The 18,611-nt window shown below is 49.4% G+C and overlaps 1 protein-coding gene across 1 annotated transcript in view; it reads left to right on the forward strand.

Moving 5' to 3' along the window:
- The first annotated feature begins 763 nt into the window (after positions 1–763).
- Positions 764–18,611, forward strand: part of Cplx2 (complexin 2) — a 74,855-nt gene continuing 57,007 nt past the window's right edge. Inside the window, exons 1-2 of the mRNA XM_028772122.1 lie at positions 764–784; positions 10,465–10,544. The gene's annotated coding sequence lies outside the window, so the exon portion shown is untranslated. The remainder of the gene's footprint in view (positions 785–10,464; positions 10,545–18,611) is intronic.

Here is an 18,611-nt window from a genome sequence, read left to right on the forward strand (position 1 = left end):
ACCGGTAGCTGGGGTAGAAATAAATAAATAGTATACGACCAAACATCTAGTAAAGGGACTTACAGGCTGATCCTACAGCACGGGGAGAGTTCACTGACACTAAGGTCACTTCACTTTGTGGACTAAACCTAAGTAGTAAGGTTGCTACCAAAAGGTAAGGCCCAAGCAGCCCGGGATGAGTCTACTCATCCTTGAGAACCAGGGAAGAGATTCGGCCTTTTGCTAGTGAATAACCTTAAATATTCTATCTTCAGAAAGATCTCTCTGGGGGACAGTTAATGGCATATCCGAGATACCAAAGACAGAGCTGAGTGAAGTCTACAGTTGAACAGGTAGGTGTACTGGCCACAGATATGGAGAGATGGGGGAAAGAGATTTCCAAGTTGGGATGCCCTAGCAACAGACACCCCCATCCCGTGTCCCCAAACTTCAAGGCAGAGCTATGAGTCTAGGGAACTCCCCCGTCTCCCTCTTGCCTTCCCAGCCGTTTCTTCTGCCTCTCGCTGTTGTCCCAGCAGCCAGCCCCCGCCTCCCTTCTCAGGAAGCTCGGGTCTCCCTGGGAGCCCGGCTGCCCTTGGGGGAGGCCTCTGAGCTGTGTGCCCTGCAACTCCGCCAGCTTTCGGGGCGACAGTAGAGGGGCCCTGCGCCCCCCGCGTGGCTCGCGCTAAGCCCGGCAGGAGGGAGCGTCTCGGCGGAGGAGTGAGGAGGACGGGAGGGAGAGGCGCGCCAGAGCCTCGGTCCCGGGCGCCCTGGTCGGCCGCGGAGGAACTGCAGCTTCCAACAGGTTCGTAAACCGCGCTCGCTCCGCGTCGCCAGCCGAGTGGCCTGGGGAGACCCTGGCCGAGGGCCCGCGCTGCCCGGAGCCCTGCGCGCCGCCGCTCCGGCCTCTCCCTCCCCAGTGCTTTGCCCCGCTCCCTTCCACACCGCCCCGGGGACAGCTCCGGGTTCCGGCGGAGCTCGGTGCGCAGCGGGTCCGAGCCGCCCCCGGGGCTCTGCGCGCTCGCACCGGGACTCGCCCGGACGCCGCATCCCGGCCGCGACCCACAGAGCACAGCGCCAGGGCCTGAGCGCTCCCGGGGCGGAAGGCTGCCCTGTCGGGGACTCCCGTTCCTCCCCGAGCGGCGGCGCGGGTGCGCTGGACCCAGGCCTAGTCACCACCGCGGCCCCAGCTTGGGTCTGCAGTCCCCGAGGCCTGGCGGAGCAATGGCGGGGCTCAGCTAGGACTCGGAGAGAGGGTGAAGGGGACCGGCACAAGAGGGTTCCCGGCTCCAGCAGGGCGAACTGGGCCTAGTCTGCACTGGGAGGAATGAGTGCGCCGCTCCCCTTTCCTGCAAATGTCCACCCCACCTCCGGGTGGCGGACTTGGGAGAAACCAACCCAGAAGCCTGCGGCTGCTGGCTGCAACCGCTGGCTCCCGCTGTCCCCGGAACATCCCTAGAAAGTGTGAGGCTGAGTTTCCGTCGGGAGGGAGGGGGAAGGGGCTGAGAAACAACAGGGAAGCCGCTGGAAGGAGCCGGGCCGCGGCAGGCTCCCCTCCTTCTGGATCAGGGCTCCACCTCCACCTAAAGAAAAATCCGAGCTTGCCAGGGAGGGAGGAAGCAGAAGCGACCCGGGCAGCAGGTTGCAAACGCAGTTCTGCTCTGAGAGAGACTACAATTAACCAGAAAAGAGGCTGAGCATGAGAAGCTGGGAGGTTCCCAGGCAGGGAAGCCAGTTCCTGGGCAGAAAACCAACCCGAGAAGAAAAATCTCCTCTCGGGAGTTGAAGCTGGGAGGGCCCTCGTATCACGTGACCCTCTAGTTCTCTCAAAGACTCTCGCAGGCAGACAGGGCCTAGGGAGCAGAGGTGTCCCCTAAAATCACTCAGCAATTTAGTAGTAGAATTGAGCCTAGAACCCAGGCTCCTTCACTCCTGCAACCATACGGACCCATACCAGGAAGAACAGGTGAGCTCTATTCTGAACCCAGCCTCAGCTTTAGCACCTGGTAGCACACCGCGACAGGTAAATAACCTCCTGAAACCTCCTTTACTATTCCGGAGGGCACCTTGAATAGTATTAACAGTCCACACTGGGTTAAGGTTTAATGTCATAGCTATGCAGTGAGTTTAGTGCGGTGCCTGGCACATCAATACTGAGAAAGTATAAATAAACCGGTTAGCTGTCATCATTAATTATTCTTTCTGAAAACATGTTCGGGGACACATTTTTGGAGGATAAAGAAGTGCTCCAAGGATGCCACAGGCCAGCAGAGGAAACAAAAAAGTAAAATTAAAATATGGTGTGATAAGTACTCAGGCTAGTAAACAAGGCTGTGGGATTTCCGAAGCAGGAGTGTTGGATTGTGGGAGAAAAGAGATGGCAGACAGATGGAGCTGTGTGTAAAGGCCTGGAGGTATGAAATCACAGCCGCTGGGGTGATGTCAACATGCCAGAAGGTCCCCAGGATGGAAGGCTGAGGCCAGTCCCCAAAGTGCCATTCAGGATGAGAGATTTCAAGTATATTTATACTAGAGGGGAAAAAATAGGGGCTAGGGAAGTGGTTCAATCTTTAGCGCAGCAGCCCAGCATGTGCCAAGCCCTGAGTTTGATCTCCAGCACCACATAAACCCGGCAAAGTAGCACACACTGTAATCCCAGATGGGGGGAGGAAGATCAGGAGTTCAAATCTATCCTTGCCTACAAAGTGAGTTCAAGGCTAGCCTGTACTTCAGGAGACCCTGGAAAGGGAGGGAATGGAGTAGGGAGATGAAACCATCCAGCTTTGGTGGTTGACCAATTTAACTTCCCCTATACCCGTATCCACTTTCATCTCACACACACAGAGACTCACAGACACACCACATATACACCACACACACCATACATATCACATATACACCACATACCACATACATACACTACATATAGACATACACATACCACACATGCACCAGATACACATACGCACACACACATACCACATACACACAACATACACACATACCACACCACATATACACCACACACACATCACCACCACATACACACACATCACACACATACACACCAACACACACAGAAAGAGACATATACCACATACATACACACACTGACTTATTTTTGAAAAAAGCCTGAGACATCATTTAAGACTTCCTATCATAGTGTGTAGAGATATTTTCAGCATCAGTAACCCCTTCTGTCACCCAGATGCTGTGCCTCCTTAGATGTCATTAAATCTTGACCTCCCTGTTTCCTCCGGTTCTCTCCCGCTCTCAGCAGGAAGTTTTGAGGAATAAGCCATATTGTGCTGACACATACATTAAAAGAAGCTACTTTGGGAAGAGTGGGGAGATGAAAAATGTTACGCAGCCAGAATTGTACGATGATAGCACGCCAGCCAGTATCCAGAAAGGAAATCTAAACACAAACCAAGTCCTGTAAGGCAAAACTGAGTTTCCCCTCCAAGTGACCTTCATCACAAATTCATACAATGGAGGCGTGGTGATCAATAAGTCACGTTTTACTGAAACATGGGTGTCCCCAGTACTGAGAGCAGAGCCAGGCTCTCTGACTGGATCATACATACAGCTTTTCAGTTCACTATTTGCTTAGAAGATTTGGCCTTTGGGTTTCCTGGTACACGCAGCAGTATGCTATTTCCTTCCCCGGCTCTTAAAAGTAGGGCAGGGAATGTTTACCTGGTCTCCAGGATGAAGGTCGTCCGTGTGTGGCAGCTAGTCTTTGGGACCTGACAAGCTTCCTTTATAGGCTTTAGAAGTGACTTGAAGGTAGGTTGGTGGCACCAAGCCTCTGGCCACTGTGCTTACTTCCCAGGTGGCTCTCTGGCTCTTGTTAGCAAAGAGCTCTGAAGTTAGACACCCATACTTCATCTCTGTGGAGTTCTGCTCAGTTTCTTTAGTCCTGATAGGATTGCCCCATGAACATGAAGGGTTTTCTCCATTTGCTCTGAATGTGGCCACACCTCCCTCTGGGCTACAGACTGCAGCTCGTTTGATGTAGTCAATGAGTAGTGTTTGGCCCAGGCTCTGGCAGGACTCGGAATTCTGTGTCTCTTTAGAGTATAAAGTCCCTCCAGTGACTACTGCAATGTGACAGCCATGTTGAGAGGCTGTGTCTTGATTGGGCTCTGGTATTCTGATTCAGAAGTTAGTATTTTCCCTTTTCAGGGGAGCCCCTGGCCTGTGCAATACTGTGAAAGATAATATCCCATAAGTTACCCTAAGTTAAAAAAAAAAAAGACAAATGAGGAAACAGGCAAGAAGCTCTTAACATCCCCCAATGAAGGAAAGTCAGCAGAAAGTAGCCAATGAACTTGCCTCATGCCTGGGCATAAGACTGTGGCAGGAGAAGCTAGTGACAGATAGTTAGCGTGAGCCTATGAAGTTAGCCTGAACTACCAGATCCAGATGTGCTAACAGAGCCAAATTTGTCATGCAGGCTGCCTCAGAGGGACTCTACTCTTCCTTCAAGACACTGAGTCACCAACTAGCTCTTCCACATCAAGCACTGCAGGTGCAGGTGACACCGAATAACCAGACACATGTGACACCTGCTTTCCTGGGGCTCACTCACAGACTCAAAGTAGACACCATCGTTGAAAACAATATGGAAGCGGTGACATCGAACTGGTGTCCAAATAACAGAGTCATGACTGTAGAGAAGCAGACTGAGAAGAGCAAAGGGCTAAATGTAAGCTTGGACTGTTTGGAGACAGGTAGGAAGCCAGTATGTCTGGAAGAGAGTGAGTGTGCAGAGAACCAGCCATAGATGAGATCTCGGCAGGGGAGGGCAGGCCAGGGCTAAACAGAGCAGAACCTTCCTTCTAAGCCATGGTCACAAGGTGGAGTTTTATTAAAAATACATTTTAAAAAAATGATATAATCTGGTTTTGCTTTTTAAATAAGTCTCTGTTGGCCGTATGGAGAGTGGATGGCTCAGGATGCTGACTTAGGAACAGAGAAGGCAGGGAGGATGAGGTACTGACTTCCTGCTTTGAGGTGCTCAGCACAGTCAAACAGACAAGGGAAGCATCACCCCCATAGCGAGGGCCAGCATGAGCCATATCACTGAAGCAAAGGGTTTGCTCGAAGGGGCTTCTGGGACGCCCCCTGCAGGCAGACTGAGGTTTCTTGGTCTTTCCCTACTCTTTGACTAGGCAATTGCCTTCCTAGCCAGGAGTTTTCTAGGCTTGGCGTATATGTCCCATGTTGGGTGCCATATAGTGAAGTAATTTTATGGAGGAAGGGGTTCTGTTCCATTCTTTCCTGTTTAGCTCCCGAGTAAGCAACACAAAAAAACATCAGACTGTATTCACATGCTACAAACCTAAACAGAGCAGGTTCTGAGACTATTATAACCTGTCTTGCCTATTAATAACCAGATAAATGCCCCATTACTTGCCAAGTAACACTTGCTCTGTTTCATGTGTGTCCTCAATATGAGGACCATCCTCATGGTCCATCGTACCTCACAGCTACCTTCTTTCTCTATCTTTTTCCTTCTCCTCCTGGTCCCTACCTGAGACCCCCTTACTGGATCTCAAGTTCCACCTGCCTCTCTCTCCTGCTCAGTCACAGGTTCCAGCCTTTTATTGTCCAATCAGAGATTAGGGAACATTCCTTACAGTACATGGTCAATACAATGTCCATGTCCAGACTGCAACGTGATCTTGGAACACAGAATTCAGCATCTGAATATTCATGTACAAGACCAACTCCAACACAGGCAGTGGGTATCAGTTTGTCCTGGGGGAGGAGAGGGGCACAGCTGATGGACAGGCAGAGGCAACAGTAGCAGTGAGAGATCCATGGCCTGAGAGCTAGACAGCCTAACCTAGATCCCAGCCCTCCACAGAGGGCTCCACCTCCACCTCCTCGTTCTTATGATTCCAAGTCCCTCCTTCAAGGGGGTTCTGTAAGGGTTAAACAATGAGACATTCAGCGAGCCCTGGCACTCAGAGAGTAAGTCTGAGGGCTGGAGGATGGTTCCTTCACAAGGTGCTTGCTGTGCAAGTGTGCGCACCTGAGCTCAGATGCCCAACACTCACCTGTAAAGCTGGGTGTGGTTGTGTGCACATGGAATCCTAGAGCTGGGGAGGTAGAGACAGGAAGCTTCCTGGGGCTTTCTGGCCAGATAATCTTCCCAAATCAGTGAGAGGCCTTGTCTCAAAAAAAAAAAAAAGTAGAAAAACAAGTGAGGAAGGCACCTGGCATTGACCTCTGGTGCGAGCACACACACACACACACATACACACACATGTACATACACACCCAACACACACACCCCTGACACACAAACATCCCTGACACACACACACCCAACACACACATCTGACACATACCCCTGACACACACACCTGATACATACATACCTGACACATATCCCTCACACAAATACACACACATCCCTGACACACACATAACCCTGACACACATACACACACACACACACACGAGAGAGAGGGGGGGGGGTGCATACACACAAACACAATCACATGCACCACACATGCAGAATAAATAAAAACAAAAAAAGAAAGAGCAGTGTGGTCACTGCTAAATAAAAAGGGGGCAAAAGAGATCAGGCTAGCCTGCAAAAAGCACAGCCGCTGGAGCCCAGTTCTGCGGATCTCCAGTCATGGGCTGGAGATAGCAATCATGTTCTGTAGTAAGTGAGGGCTATCAGAAGGTTTCAAGAGGGAGCCTAGTAATGAAAAGCAACAAAAACCCCAAGGCCCAGAGAGGGAAGGGAATTTACCCACACTCATACAGCCAGTTACCAACAGGACTCTGCCATCTGTGTCCCCTGTGTCTGTAGGATGGCAACGGCAGGTTATATTTTGTTCCTCCATGACATCCTCAGAGCCTATAAGAATTCCTAGTATATTCTCAGTAAATATTTATATAATACATTGCTGAGTCAGAGACCAAATGGAACAGGAAACATCAGGAACCTCAAATCCTTGAGACGATTAATGCGTTTAAGGCAATGAGCAAACACCCTCCGTAAAAACAGATCAAACAGCTAGAAAGGTTTGTCCCGAGCCCCTCCAAACCCAGGTTCTCTCTTATGATAAAAGACACCAATGTGTGCACATCCCTCGCTGCACCCTCAGTCCGCGACAAGCATCACTTCAGAGTGTTCAGAAGTTAATATTGGTAATGTGCCTACAAGATGAAAACGGTTGCCTAGACTTCAGTGTGGTAATTGCCAATGCAGAGAAAATGCATTTCTCCATTTGCAAGAGGCAGGCCTTTGTGTTTTGCAAAAAGAAAAAAGAAAAAAAAAACCAGCCATTAGAATTCCTGTGGCTGACTCGTTGGGAAACTGTGACAGCCAGGCAAGCAAGTAGGGTCTTTCAGTTCAAGCAGCAGATGGCTAGAGAAGTCCAGAGCCAGCTCTCTATGCCGAACTCAGAGCAGGGTACAGGGCCAGGCACCTTTCCAACAGCAGAGAGGCCCATCCTTCCACCCTTAGCTGGGCCATGTGATCTGTCCCATCCTTCTCTGAACTTCAAAGCCATAATCTATAAAGAGGAGAAAGACTGGTGGGGTCCCTGGTGTTGTTTTGACTTTGGCAGGCTGTGTATGAGTGTCTTTTCCATGCTGTAAGTAACAGTGTATAGTAAATGTATCCTGTTTCCCAAATGTGTAAACACAAAGCCAGAAGTGTCTTCCTAAGCTATCCTTCTTGATCCAGGGCAAGGGCCTGGCCTTCAAATCGCTCAGGTCTAATGGGGAGAAAGAAAACAAACACATAAAATTATTTGCCAGGTTCTATACATTCTGAGAGAATTAAAGAAGTGGGTATGTAACACAGAGTGGGTCTGTATAACAAAAACATCCGGGGAAGAATCCAAGAAGAGGTAATGAAGCTAACATCTCAAGTGTGTGTGTGTGTGTGTGTGTGTGTGTGTGTGTGTCTATCTATGTACATATAAAGCTGGCCATGGGACAAGCATGAAGCACCAGGCAGAAGAAACAGAAAGGACGTGAGAAACCCAGCAAGGTAGCAGGATGGAAATGAGTGGCCAGTGAGGGCAGGGGTGGTGGGAGCCCTTTGAAGCTGATGTTGCTGAGGTCAACACTGTGAGATTGCCACTGGGGAACAGTCTAGCAGCTGCTGAGGCTGGGACAGGAGCCGGGCTGAGTCCCTTCTTCCGGAGCCCATACCTCCTCAAGCACAGAGCCTGCTTCTGCTCCTCCCATGTGTCTGTCCCATGCTTCTCATTGCCCATAACCTGGCAAGCTCCCTCCTTCCCCTGCACTCACATCCCATCCCCCACTACCCAGAGGCACAACTCCGAGGCCCATCAATGGTTCTCTCCCTGGTTGCTCTAAGACTCCTTACAAATGGGTCCCGAGGACCCTGCCTCAAGGCAAGCCACATGCTTCCCAATTCCCCTACTGGACCACACTCTCTCCATGATTTCGCAGATGATGTTCCCTCAATCTGGCAAGCCCTTTCCATTCAACTGTTTTCTTGGTCTTTCTAAGTTTCAGCCCTCAGCTCATTTTCTCAGGGAGGCCCCTGCCCTTTCTGGAGAGGGCTAGCCTTGGCAAGCCTGCAGTAGAGTGGAACTCAAGCTGTATTTCAGCTGGCTGCCTTCTTGGCAGTTCTTTACATCTCACTTCTAGAGAAGGCCAGGGGCAATCTGTGAGTCAGGTCCTTATTGAGCCTCTTTGTCATCCTCTGCAGAAAGAAGCTATGACACTGGACAGATAGTGAGATGGTCAAGAGAGTGCTGAGACAGACCCTCCCCTGTGCAGTTAGGAGAGCTATCCTGTGGAAGGAGCTAGTCAGTCTGAGACTTGACCTATTCTCTGCCTACTCTCTCCTTCATCCAACAGTTGACTAAGTACCTACTATGTACCAGTACCTACTATGTGCTAGCAACTAAAGTACTAGCTGTTTGGGACTCAATAAGAGGTTGAAACCAAGCGGTTAATGCTACCACCCATTTCTTCTTTGTTGACTTCTCAAAGGTCAGGAACTTGACCCTGTACCCAGGTGGTCCAACCCAAAGACACACAAGTCACCATTTGCACTTAGATCCAGTTCCTGGAAAGAATGTAGTCCCTCCATCCCTCTGTCACCCCCAAACATACACACAGCCCCCACTCTTCACCCCAGCCAATCAGAAAACTTGGCCATGGATCCAATCCCGTTGCCGATTTTCCCCTGAGAGTAGGAATCACGACTGTCCCTTTTACCGCTGTATCCCAGCCTTAGAACATAGCCTGGTATTCTCACTCACCCACCATCAGACAGCTACCATGACCTGCTTAGTCGCTGGTTTTGGAGAGCAGCCTGAAGGAGCCCCTATTCCAAGAGTGGAGCTAGGGGCTGAAGCTGGTGTGGTGAAGGTTAAACATGGTCACATAGGATGTGGGGGAGGGGTCCATGGGCCTAAGATGAATGGAAACAAAGGATCTAGACTCATCTCTGTGGGACTCCCTGTTCTACCACACAGTGTGCCTCTGTGAGCCAGGCAGCCCCTCTTCCTTCTGAACCTCAGCCCCCACTTTGTTAAATGACAGTTGTACCTGAAGTGGACCTGTTACTGGAAAGAAGACAGGGGAGTTCAGGAGGAAGTGACAGGTGCGTTGGGAGGAACTGGGTAAGCAGATGTTGCAGGCCTCACAAGAGCCTACATCTGGTGTTCAGCCAAGAAGAAGCCCCCCAGGCCCTGAGTTTGGCAGCTGGACAGACAGTTGGGAGGACTGTGGGTTGGGATCCCAGCTCCATGCATACCTCCATGTGAACTGGACCATCAACTGCCTTCCCACTTCTGCGCTTGGTTAAATCAGACCTCTCTAATCCTCAGTGTGTAAAGACAGGTCTACCAGACCATGGGAGCAGGCTCAGTCAACAAACACTGGCTGGATGCTGACATTGCCAGACCTTGGGAAAGGCCTGGAAACAGACACAGATGAGCCAATGCTGGCGTCTTACTGCAAGATTGGCACAGCCAGGACTGAAGTGAGGGAAGTAATTAGGATTTGAGGAGCTTTCATCTATGTGCCTTTGCAGCCAGGATCCAGCTGGCACACAGGAGGTAGGCATTGTTAAAGCCCCATTATACAGAAGAGGAAGCAGAGACTCAGGGAGATGCAGTAGATATCCCCAAAGCCAGAACTGGAAATCAGACATGATTGACAACAGAATGTATCTGTTGACACCAGATACCCTAATGCCACCATCCAAGCCCTTCCTGAGCCAGTAAACAAGATAGGCAACTGCTAGCCGGTTAAGTGGAGAGGGAGCCAGGAGTTTGATCTGATGCCAGACAGAGGCCCATCCTACCCAGACCTTTGCTAGAACCAAAAAAAAAAAAAAAAAAAAAAAAAAAGCAGTGATAGCCTTGCCTGGAGACCACAGTGACTGAGGACACTGGATGTCATGTTCACGTAGGAAGCCCAGCCCCTGGCTGTATTCTCAGCTCCAAATCCTCTTTCCTTCTCTAGGAAGTTGAGCATCTCTGACATGCTATCTACCCTGCTTGGTGTCTGAGGCTCCTGCATCCCAGCTCATCCAGGAAGCACAGGTAAGGGCACTGCCCAAGGTCATAACCATGGGTAGCATTCAGGGAGCCTCTTGCCGAGGCCTAAGATGAAATGGGTTATTCTTCTTCTTCTAAGTCGGAGTGAGATGATTGGGTCGGGATGGTGCGATGGTTCTGGCTTCATCTTTTGGTTCATTATCTTATCAAATGCTTCCTCTCAAAGCCCGAGGTGGGTGTTCTCCTCCCTGGTTCCAGATGAGAAAACTGAAGCTCAGAGAGTAGTCCAGTGCACAGGACTGGTGGGTGGCTAAGACTGAGTTCCAGTCTCCTCTTCTTGTCTGTGGTCCAGGAGCCCGTGGACATGGGGACTTGGTCAGTTTTTAACAGATGAATGAGGCAATTGATGAATCCTGTGTGGTAAAATGAGGGTGGGGCTGGGCTTTTTGCTCTTTCTGCTGAATCACAGCAGCCTCCTCCTCTCCCTCCTCCTCTCCCTCCTCCTCTCCCTCCTCCTCTCCCTCCTCCTCTCCCTCCTCCTCTCCCTCCTCCTCTCTGTCCCCATCGCCACATCTCAGTACTGGTGTCCATTACCCGCTTCCACAAAGACAGAAGGACCATGGACAGAGTAGCCGACCTTGGCTCTCCTGCACGTTAGCAGGCCAAGCTTAATCACCCCCGCCCCCAGTACTCTTCCATCCCCAGTGTCTCTTCCCACCACCCACCACCCACCACCAGTAATCCAATGTGCATAGTTGTAAACTTGTTTCTTTAAATAAACAGCCTCGAGTTTCATAGCAAATAGTCTTTTAAGAGGAGGAACCGTCTCCAGGCCACCTCATATTTAGCATACAGTGATCCACATATTTGCACAGAAAGAGTGTGTGTGGTTACAGGGATCGCTTGAACGCTATAGATACCATGGCTCATCCAGATGGGAGCTATTTACGACACTGAGTCATTCACAGACAACTGAGGAATCCCAGGCTGGGCTCTGAGCCCCAGCGCCATAGCCTCATGGCTCTCTGCCTTGTGGTTGGGGGAGGGGCGAGGAATAGAGATCCCATCGCAGAGCAGAGGCAGAGGGGGCATTTTGGTTATGAGAAACGGAAACTTTCCCCTTGGTGTTTCCTGTTTCAAGCCAGTGTTCTCTATTCAGAGCATTCCACCTTCCCAGACCACCAGAACCAACACGTCACTGTACAGGAAAAAACAAACAAACAAAACAACGGAGACTGAGGAGGGTTAGGGACCTACCCGGTTTTCCTCAGAGAGTCCCATGACAGAACTGATACTATCGCCAGCCTGCTGACCACAGCCTGGCAGTCTTTCGCTCCCTAGCCACCTTCTGCGGCTCCCCTGAGCAGCATCCTGTCCCTGCAACATGAGGGCCTCTCAGCACAGCCTTCCTCAGAGCCTCTAAGTACTGAGAAGTCTCCCTGACTTGAGCTGCCCTGTGTTTGGATCAGGGCTCGCACACACTGTGTGCTCAATACCTGTGGACTGAGCTATAGTCAAACCTAACTCAATAGCCATTCCTGGAGCACCCTAGTTCTACGTTATCTCCACATTCCTTCTTGTCTCTATGCCAGTTCTCTATCCATATAAAAATAGGCTCCCTCCTACTTGCCGCCCACTTCTGCCCAATTCTATAATGAATCAATTTTATTAATAGGTTTTGGGATGGAAACTTAACAAAGGCTTTCTGTGAAAGTCACCATTTATCTCCCTATATAGTTCACTTCTCAAAGAACTCTAATAAACTAGTCAGGTAGGATCCAGCCCTCCCATAAAACACCATTAATCCTCCTCTTTTTCCCTCCGTATACAATGTGTCTCTTTAAGCACTGGGACCATAATGTATCCAGTTGTTCTAATGGACACCAGACAGAGACACGAAGAGCATGGTTTGGTCGGGGCTGAGTTACATTCTAGCTGGCCACTTAAATGTCTCTAGATTTATGTTGATTACCCAGAGACCTAGACAATATAATTGTCACAGGAGATTAAATGAAATAATGTCTGTATAGTACCAAGCAGGTCTGCTGGGTGCTTCGTGAAGGCTTGTGGGCACATAAACAACTGATGGAGGCTGAAGGACTCAAGACCCTTCCACAGCAGACCCTAAAGGGGGAGGGGCCAGTCAGCTCTGCCTCTGAGGTGCTCAGTTATACTCCTGGAGGTGGCTGAGAAGCATAACAGTCACTACAATAGAACCCCAGCCAGCCACTTCAGGAGGGGCAGATTATTTTGGCTCCTGGTCTTAGAGATTCCAGTCCTCCATGATTTGGAAGGTACAGTGGTAGAAGCTGTCCTCTCTTCAGAAGCAGGTGTGGGAGATAACAGCTGTGCACCTGGTGAAGGCCGGGAGTTGGAGGAGGACCTATGACACTAACAGGGACCTTCCATCAGGCAGGCCCCATCTCCTAAAGACTCTACAGCTTGTTACCAGCATTCAGACCTCTACAGCAAACCTTAGGAAGAAGGTCAGAAGCGTAGGACCCCCTCTCTAGCCCTTCATGTGCAAGAAGTGTGCTGAGGGGATGTTGTGACTGGAATCTTGATACAAAGCAAAAACACTCCTGACGAGTCTCGAGCATATCCGGTTCACTGCTGGACTCTCTCTCTCTTGCTAACAGTCTGGCTTAGTACCAATAAGCAGAGGTACACAGCAAGTGTCCCCCAGCTAGAGATGGCTGACTTGGTTTGATTTGAGCAGTTATGTAATTCACTTGGCATTTGTTGACTTGTGTGGTTTTGAACTTAGTAATGTGCATGGGCCTACCAAGACAAACCTTTCTAGAACTTGGGCTGAGCTGAGATCTGGCCTTATAGCATGAGGAAGACATCCCCCCACCCCAACGATGATATTCTAAGGATATTTCAGGGTATCTCAGAGAGGACCAGGACCATATTCAAGACTAAGAGAAGTGTGTAGTAGCGTTGGTATGGTCGAGGGTACAGTGAGGTAGACTATCAATAGAAATATTTATAACTTACTGAAATTCTGTCCAGATCTTCCCATGTTTTTGAGCCAACAGGCTCCTCTCTTGCTGGGCTAAGCTCCCTTTAGGAGCTTCCACTTCATAGGGATCAGGACCTCTAAGTTAGGGGATCAAGCAAGCTCAGCAACGAGAGGAGAAAACCAAGGTCAGGAGCCAGGCAATCGCTGGGAAACTTATCAGCAGCCCATGCTGGGATGAGGATGTGGGCTTTGAGTGAGCAGTGACCCTGACTCCAGAGTTCATGAGTGCAGTGTCTCAGGACCATGGTGGGGACAGGCTAAGACCTCTGGCATCACAGCGAGGATGTCTGCCAGCATCCTAGAGGCACTTTAACTGACTCAGTCACTTCCCAGAATGCAACCAGGGCCCTGAGAAGGACAGACATCTGGGGAATAAATGAATTTTGGGTGAGCAGGGGACTCCCATTGCATTCTGGGCATGTCTGTGTCTGTCTCCCACTCCAGTGAAACCCCAAGAGAGGAATGATCTTCTAGTTTTCCCTGTCCCCTTTGTGCCCTCTCAGACACTGGGCAGTTATATCAGTGGCTGATGGATAAGCGATGAGGTCAGAGCAAAGCTTAGAAAGCCAGCAGGATATTTCAAGATGGCAAGACGAAATATTTCAAAATACCAAGGTGGCCAAAGTCCAAAAGCAGAAAGGCTCGACCAGGAAGGACAGCACAGATCCTTAGGAGTCTACAGAGAAAGTTGAACTAAACAGGACCAAGGGACGGTAACAGATATGGGTTTGTTGATGTCCCTATGAGTCACAGGCTTCTGAGAAAGTCTCATAAAACATTAATAGGACGACAACACTGGTGGAAGGGAAGCCCCCCCCCCAAAGCAGCCCTGGATTCCCAGCCCCATTTCAATCACAAATGTCTGCTTTCAATGTTTTATATACTGGACTCTCATCCAGAGTTTTTTTTAAAGGAGTCTTTGGACTTAAAAAGACATATATTTGAAAAGTACTGGAGTTGAAAAGGCTTAAACACCCAGAGGTAGACACCCCTCACTCACCCTACCCCTGGGGCTTCAGGAAGGAAACTTTCGATTCTCCTTATTCTCGTCTGTAGGACATCCTCCCAGGACTGTGTGCCGCCTTAGCTGAGATGCAGCTTCCCGAAGGCTGGTGTGCACAGGATTGATGCCACGCCAGATGACTTTGGATGGTATACAGACGTATGCTCGTTATTATATCAGTTCACAATCGATGCATATTGGAAATATGGAAGCCATATGTCAAACTCCAATTTATGGAAATAATGTAGCATTTTCTTTTAGGATAAAATTGTGCATTTTTTTTTTAAAAAAAAGGCAAATCAGTGTAAAGAGAACTGCCAAGGAAATGAATAATACTTGTAGGGCAGAAATCATTGAGGTAGGGAATGAATAAACCATGGGTGGGGGAGGAGGGGATAATCTACATAAAACACCAATCATGGTCAAAACTTTGAGTTCCTATTTCCTTCTCTTCACTCTAACTTTTTCATGTGTGTGGACCTGGAGCTAAGCTCACTCACTGAGAAAAAGCAAGTGCCCAGTCCTAGGCTAAAGAAAAAAAAGGTATTTAAAAAAAAAAGCCAGTTGGGGTGACACATACCAGTAGAACATGGTAATGGAGCAGGGGCCAGAGGAACATGAGTTTAGGGTCAGCCTAGGCTACATCTTTAGGGCCAGTGAGCTGGCTTAGTGAGAGATGAGGCTCCATGCCTAACAGCCTGAGTTTAGTCTCCAAAACCTATGTGGTAGGAAGACAGAACCAACTCCCAAAGGTGTCCATCCCTATGACCTCTATGCGAGCATACGAACAAACAAATAAGAAAATAAATTAAATAAATAAATAAATAAATGCAATTCTTTAAAATGTGCACAGTATCTAAGAAGCCACACCAAAGCTGTCCTCTAGCACACACACACAAGAACACACACAGGCACACACACAAGAACACACACACAGGCACACACACAAGAGCACACACACAGGCACACACACAAGAACACATACATGCACACATACGTGCACACACACAAGAACACACACAGGCACGCACACAAGAACACACATAGGCACACACACAAGAACACATACATGCACACATACATGCACGCACACAAGAACACACACAAGAACACACACACAGGCACACACACAAGAACACACACAGGCATACACACAAGAACACATACATGCACACATACATGCACACACACAAGAACACACACAGGCACGCACACAAGAACACACACATGCACACACAAGAAATAATACTTCGAATCTTGAACTATGATCTTTTTCTGGGCTGTCAATATGCTGTGTGAGCCTGTCTCCAGCAATGCCCCACAATGGCAGAGAGCCCAGGTCCTAGTCAGCCACCCAGTTACAAAGTTACAAAGAGAAACACAATACTTGACCATGATCCGCAGTGCTAAGCTGGGGCATTCCATCAAGAAGGTGTTTAAATGTGATTCTACTTCCAGTATTCCCAATTTATGATAAATTTACCAGGATATGACCCCATCATAAACCAAGAAGGGTCTACACTGGATTGTTGCTTAAAATGGATCTCATGTTCCTTTTTTAAAAGCATCTATATTAAAGATGATATGGTGAAACGAATCTTGATAGGCACAGACTATGGAGCGTTATAAGCAAAATGTACAGGAGTCAGAAAGATCAAGATAGCCCTTGACTAAGGAAGCACTGAGGGGCAAGAACACTGTAGGAGTCCCTTAGCTCAGAGCCCAGGCTAGCCCAGAGGCAGGGATGTTTCTCACTACCATGCTATCATCCTTTCAGGGCATCTCCTGGAGGGAGTCATGGAGGCTCCTGAGAAGGAGGGATATTGCTGGGGAAGTAAGCTCCTGGGGTTTCCTGATTGAGCCAGAGGTCCAAGGACCAAGACAGCAGCTTGGCTAAAAGTCAGTAGGACCTGGACCATGGCTAGAAGTTAGGGCTGGAACAGATCTCAGGTTGCTGGTATCTAGCAAGGCAGATCTTAAAAATGAATGACTAGGAGGTTCCCCTAGGAGGGGAGTTGGGGGTCAGGAAGAGGTAGCCTGAGCCAGCTTAGCATTATGAAGAATGAGGTATGACCCCCAAACTGTTCACATCAGCCCTCAAAGTGTCTTGTATAAGCTCAGCTATGTTGATAATAAGCATCAGACGCAAGGCATGCTGGTCTCTGTAAAGGAGGTTCCCAAATGTTGTTAGATGCCCATGGACTCAGGGAAGACTAGCTACCAGGCGCAGCAAGATTAGGAGTCAAAGAAACAGCAGTGCTCTGGAAGAGGAGCTGAGATGGCTACTTTGAGGCCTCCTGTGGGATGCATCAGTCACAGCTGAGCTTGGGGGTCATGGTCTCAGGGGAGCCCAGGAGGCCTGCCTGTGTACTCTTGGCCAAGAGCAAGCATGAAGGCCAGACCAGACAACATGCAAGAGAAAGAGCTGAGGCCAAAGGAAGGAAGAAGGCACTCCAGAAAACCCAAGCTTTCTGAAGAGCCCCTCTGAGGAGCCCAGGGAGCCCCAACAATGAGATTCTCTCAGCCTGACTCTTGGGGACAGTCCCTGGGGTCTCCTTTCACTCACTTTGGCTTGGACCATGGTCACCATCCCAATCAGGGGCCAGTGCATAAGCTCCCGACAGGATTCCAGAATCTTCTAGACTGGAGCTCTAGGGAAGATAAGGAAATCGAACCAGTGGCTCTTGACCTAACTGCTGAAGGTCTAAGATGCACTAACTGAGGAATTCCAAATGGCTTGTCCAGTCTTTTGATGTTGTCATATTCAAAGTTGACACTTGAGAACCAGGAAATCAAGTTTTATTTTGGTTTGGTCTTACTCATTTTGTTATATTCATTTTTAAAGCAAAATGTCAAACCCAGACTTCTACTAGAAACTCGTTCTCAAATATTATCAATTAACAAAAATATTAATATTGTGCTGACTGAACAATATATACCAGCTGGTTGCTGCTAAATTCACTTGTTTGTCTGCTGACGTATCACTTCCTGCAGAAAGTCTTCTATGATCTCCTCCTCCCTCTCTCTTATCATTCTTTTTTTGAACATCCACAGGTCCCTTTCCCCCTCCTGTCACAATACCGACCCTCTCTGTTCTAAACTCTCATTAGTTCTAGTCCGCTTCTCTTGGGCTGCAGGCTCGGAGGAGTCACTGTGCTTGGTTATAGAGAAGCTAGCAAACTATGTTTCACATGGTATTCTGGCAGTGACAGAGGAGGGGCTACTTGTGGATGATGGCTAGGTTCCATTGTGGTGACCAGTAAAGATCAGTTGTGTCACTCATACTCCTCCCCAACCTCTAGGACCAGTGCCCCCCATCCTGCCCAGTCCAGCGTTGGGGCTCCCTATCTCGTCTCTAAATAGTGACATTAGCATCCTTTTGCCTTTACAGCCTACAGCCAGCCCCTAGCGGGTTTCTTCTCTGCCGGAGAGCAGGTGTCCCCGGGGTTGGGTTTGCATCCCTCCCTCAGGACCTCCCTGGCTCTGGTCTCCCGGCAGCTGCGGTGCTTCAGCTCACCGCACACAATTAGCCCAAGAAGGAAGGGCCTTTCTCTCCTCAAGGGTTCTCGTCTCACAGCTCGGATCCCTTTATTTTTGGAGCCCTGCTTGGTGAAATGCTTCATCAACTCCACCTCCAAGCACAGACCATCCCCGCCCCGCCCATCCACCCGTCCTCCCATTCACTAATCTGCCCAGCAGTCTGTGAGCGTCTCCAGGTGCCAGACTAGACACTGAGAGACCCACAGAGTTCCTGCCATCGAGTCTCTCACAGTGGGAAAGACAGACAATAAACAAGCAGATGGACAGAATAAATAGGATAACTTTGGACGTTGCTCAGGACCATAGAGGATAAAGACAAAAGCTGGGGTAGACTGATTGTCGGTCAGCCATCTGGTTCCAGAGCAAAGGGGGAGAATTTGCAAACTGGCAGCCTGTGAAGGTGGGTCCTTTCCCGGGTTAGAATCCAAACTGAAGGATAGGGTCACACACTACAGACTCCCAGGATGCAGCGGTGCCAAGGAACCTGCTCGTGGCTGGGGCCCTTCCCCACCCCCCACCTCCCTCCCACCCCCACCTCCCTCCC

The sequence above is a fragment of the Grammomys surdaster genome, unplaced genomic scaffold (assembly GCF_004785775.1).
Source record: "Grammomys surdaster isolate TR1022 unplaced genomic scaffold, NIH_TR_1.0 211, whole genome shotgun sequence".
NCBI lineage: Eukaryota > Metazoa > Chordata > Mammalia > Rodentia > Muridae > Grammomys > Grammomys surdaster.